We start from the raw sequence: 4,895 nt of genomic DNA, 5'->3' as shown, positions 1-4,895 counted from the left end.
GCACCCGCTCTGATACCACTTGTTGCCCAGAGATGGTCACCCAAGAGGGGGGTGAATTGGGTGTTTTAAAAACTTTTTGACTATCTAAAAGTAAAACACACAAATATAAGAGCTAAAGCAAGAATAAAGCAATGAAGACAACCAATCGCAAACACAGGCTTTTATAGTGGTTCGGAGCCTCCACTGCTCCTACATCCACTCCCCAAAGCACCTTTGGAAATTTCCACTATAATCCACGATTACAGTACGGTAGTTTTGCGAGTTCACTACCCAACTCGTTGTTTTACACCGGGCTCACAACAAACCCTAAAACCCCCAATTTAACCTAGGCTTGGGACGCCTTTCCCTTGTTCCAAGTCCCTTGACTGGAACAAGCACAATGTTAAAAGAGTTTTACAAACAATTGGAAAGCTCTAAATAAGCAAATATGACAATGATAAACAATAGAACCCGGAAGAATCCTTTTGCCGTTGGAAGCGTGGGAAATGGTGATTCTTCCGATGTGGATCGCGTAGGTTTGAGTGTGAGCTTTGAATGCACGAGCGGAAGAGAGTAGTTGAGCTTGAAATCACTTGAGAAGCTTGAAAGCACTTGATTTCTTCACTTGAATGCACTAACTCCCTTGAACCTCTTTTTCTTTCTTCTCTCTTGAATGATTTTGCTTTGGGTTGGTGAAGAGTTGTTTAGAAGCACTTAAGAGGTCCCTTTTATAGCCCAAAAAGCAAATATAGCTGTTAGAGATAAAGTGAAGGAGATTTGAAATTCAAACCAAACCTGAAAAGTTGTCAGTCGCGTCCCAGGCGTTCCGGGGACGTCTCCGCTTCAACGAGAGACGTCTCGGCTACAAGATTTTACTTTTTACGTTGTCTGGGGACGACTCGGCTCTTTACGGGGACGACTCTGGAATTGTACCGTTTGAATCCTTGCCTTTCTGATTTGCTGAGAGGGTCGTCTCTGCACTTTACGGGGATGTCTCGGCTTGTTTGCACTTTTTGAATGGGGACGACTCCGCTCCCTCGGGGACGACTCCGCTTCTTTATCTCAGAAAAACATGTCTTCTGGAATTCCCTGAGAGAGTCGACTCCGCTCCCTCGGGGACGACTCCGCTTCTTTATCTCAGAAAAACATGTCTTCTGGAATTCCCTGAGAGAGTCGACTCCGCTCTTTCAGGGGACGTCTCCGCTGCCTTATCACCGAAAAAATCATTCTCTGGAAAACCCTGAGAGAGCCGTCTCCGCTATCTAGGGGACGACTCCAGAGATCTGCTTTTTACTTACGGGGACGACTCCGCGTATGGTGGGGACGTCTCGCGCATGTCTCTTGAAAACTGCCTTTCTGCCGCCACTGAGAGAGTCGACTCCGCTACTGAGAGAGTCGACTCCGCTATCGCGGGGACGACTCGGCAGGTGCCGGGGACGTCTCCAGACGTGCCAGTTCTTCCTGTTTGTGCCAGAGACGTCTCTGAGACTATCAGGAGACGTCTCGGCTGTCCCTGAACTTTTTCTTTCATCTCAAAAAATTCTTCAATAAATTCATAAAAATTATGGAAACTTGCCTAGACATTTCTTAACAATATTCTTAATAAAACACATGAATTTCTCAATTAAATTGTTAAGATAAATGGAATTATACTCTAGTGTTTTGTATTCATCAAAATCCATTAGGGGGTCAACAGGTACGCCACCAGCAGCTCGTTCACGAACTCATGCAGGGGGAACCTAGCGCCGGCCCAGAGTGTCTCGTGTACACTCCGATCCAGCTTGGAGGAGGTCTCCTCACCCGGTCCTCCGACCCCGCGAGCTCGAGGCGAAATCCGGACCGGAAGAAAAATCGGGAACAGACCAACTCCAGTTCCTCCTCGGTCAGGGTAGACCCAACCTCACTCGGGCCACGACCCATTCTAAAAAGAAAAGACGAAGAAGAAGACAAGAAACGAAGGAGGAAGAAAAGAAAAGGAAAAGAGGAAAAAGGAAAATCCCCCAAGCCAATGTGGGAAAACGACCTACTGTGGAGTCGCCGGGAATCGCCTCAAGTCACCGCCGGAAAAACTCGGTCGCGACTGAGAAAGGAAGAAGAAAGATAGAGGAAAGAAGGAGCAGCAAATTCGACGGCCAAATGAGAACTTTTAGGACTAGGTCTGGGGTTTATATAGAACCCCCCGACGACCCAGATCGGCAGGTCCAGATCCTACCCTCCGTCCAGAATCCCCCTTCTCAGCCACTGGTCGCCCCTGGATCCAATTTCCAGCAACAGGAAGGATTTTATGTTAAAGAAGAAAAAGAAGTGCTCACGGCTTCTCTCAGGTGGTGGCCGACGTGGTTTCCTCGGTTAGCTGGCAACGCGTCGGATGCGATACGATCGAGCAGCTGCAAAGTTACTCAGCCCACCACCTCTTCTCCGTCTTCTAGTCCGCTCTTCTTCGACTCCGACCTCCATCCATTATAATTGTAATTATATTAGTGTTTGGCATGAGCCATGCACCTAGCTAATAAGAGGAAATAATATGCATAAATGTGAGAACATGCCTGTTTTTATATTGGTTATCACTAGAGAAATTCAAAAAAAATGTCACTTCAAGCGGGAAATCGAAGGAAAACACAGACTTCACACACAAGTCGGCCTTGCATGAATTGACTATTAAGTATTCTTTTTATCTCCAGTGATGCATGTAAATTACAAGTAGAGCTCCAAAGGGAAGCCAATTATGCGAGGGGAATTTTTTTTGTGGTAGCTAGAGGATATGTTTGTGCTCTTGTTGCTGTCATGGTCGAGGTACCACGTTTGAAACATGGAAATGTGACGGGGAGGTGACTTTTGAACGGCTTCACTGCAGACGATAATTATGTGAAAGCGTGGCTCCCGTGCTGCTATTTTTCTAGCTACCATCATGCTGACGATCAGACTAAGGAGCAACAGGAAGCTGCACGTCACGTGGCATCGGTTAGCGCTTTGGTCGTTGCGCCCTCCATCGAGGAAGCTGCGGAAGTACGAAGAGATGGCGTCGGCGACAATGGCGGTCCGAGCCCATGCCAGCCTCTCCGCCGCCCAGTCCGGTTCGAAAATGCATGCTGCTAACAAAAAATAGGCCGTGAGCGCCCCGCACGCTCGCACCCCATGCTTCGCCAGGCCGTTCTCTTTGCACCACCTAAACTCATTGATGAAGACATCAGAGCTGATCATCCGCCTATCTAGCTCATCATTTTATTTACATTTTTATTTTATTTTATTTTTGGACTTGTTTGCATTTTATTGTTGTAAGGCTTTATTTTTGTTATTTTGGACTTTATTAGGAATTATTTTTGTGTAAGGAGTTTTATATTAATTGTTCTTATTTGGGCCCTATATATCGAAACTCTCTTCCTGATTAGAGTTTTAATGAAGTGAATAAGAATTTCTCCCCCACATTCTTTCTCTCCTCTTTCTTGCCTCTCCTCCTTCTCTTTCTTCCTCCTCCCTTTTTCTCCCACTTCTCTTCCTCTCTGCCTCTTCTTCCTCCCTCTTCCTCTGATTTTCTTGTTCTGTCGCCACAGCATCCTCTCTCGTGATTGGTTCATCATCAACTAATTCTTCGTTCAGTCGCTGCAGCAGCCTCTTCCATGATCGATGCTGCATCAACTTGGTATTAGAGTCGTGCTTTGCCTCTGTACCAAAGCAACAGACTCTGGTGCAACGCAGAGCAGCCCTCCTCGATCCCATGTCTCAGGCTGCCGCACGAGTTCTTCATCGTACCTTTTGCACCGCGAAAGCTGGAGCGTGTTGAAGGGCCACACACAACTCGCGCTGCCAAAAGGAGAGAGAGCATCACTTTTCTTCTCGCGTCACTGTCCTTGAGTCGCAACGAGAACAGCAACCGGTGGTCTCAGGTCCATCGTGACAGTCGCAGGCATCAACCACAGGGAAGGAGTCCCCAAATCTGCTGTAGATGCCACCAGTGTTCGACGGCCACCGCTCTCGGAGCTGGTGACCGGTCGCCGGCCGCCACCATATGTCATGGAGCTTCGCCGCAACTGCCGGCGCGGATCTCAGCACGGCCTCCCAAAATCGTCGGGAGATTTCAGTCCGCTAACGGGTTAGGTATAGACCCGTGAACTTTTCTTTTTTTTAGCAACCCGGATCCGTTCCGGAGAGAAAAAAAAATCTCCGCAGGGTCACGTGATTTGCACACGATTCCCGCACGTGTGAAGCCGCACTTGCTTTCCACGTGAAAAAAAGAAAACTGCTTACCTCTATTCCCGACGAAGAGAAAACCTTAGAGGGTTTCTGCCGCTGCTTCCGCCGTCGATGCACCACCACCCATGCGCCGCCGCTCTGCCGCCCCACCGCTCTGCCGCAGCGCCGCCGCTTGCCGCGCAGCCGCTCGCCGCTCTCCTTCACACCCACCCGCATCGCGTCGCTTCCGTACCAACCCCTCTCCACCTTCCCTCCGCCACACCGCCAACCCAAGCACCGTCGCAGCACCTCCTCAACTTTGGTCGCCATTCCCACCGTCGCCTCCGCCAACCCAAGCACCATCGCAGCACCTCCTCAACTTTGGTCACCATTCCCACCGTCGCCTCCCTTATCTCCTCTCCCACTCTGACTTTCCCCCTTGCCCGTCATCTCCTCACCCTTTCCCCTCTCAGGAACCCCAAGCCCTTTTCCGAAGCCACTCATCGAGCGCCCCTCCACCCCTTTCTCTCTTACCGGGTCTCGGACCCAAACCCGTAGCCAGCATTTGCAACCCGTTAGCCCGACCCGCATGCCACTTTCTTGAGTGCGGCCCAGGCCCAAGCGGTTGGAAGCCCTTTCTCAGGCCCAATACAACATGTTATTCAGGCTATTTCAGGAGCTCGAGAGCCCCACCGTGCCACAGATCCGGGTCCAACTAGCTCTCTGCACAGCGCCCGTCGTCCTCT

The sequence above is a fragment of the Phoenix dactylifera genome, unplaced genomic scaffold, assembly GCF_009389715.1.
Source record: "Phoenix dactylifera cultivar Barhee BC4 unplaced genomic scaffold, palm_55x_up_171113_PBpolish2nd_filt_p 000339F, whole genome shotgun sequence".
NCBI classification, from domain to species: Eukaryota; Viridiplantae; Streptophyta; class Magnoliopsida; order Arecales; family Arecaceae; genus Phoenix; species Phoenix dactylifera.
The sequence above is the reverse complement of the archived record's forward strand: the minus strand, read 5'-3'. Positions refer to the sequence as shown.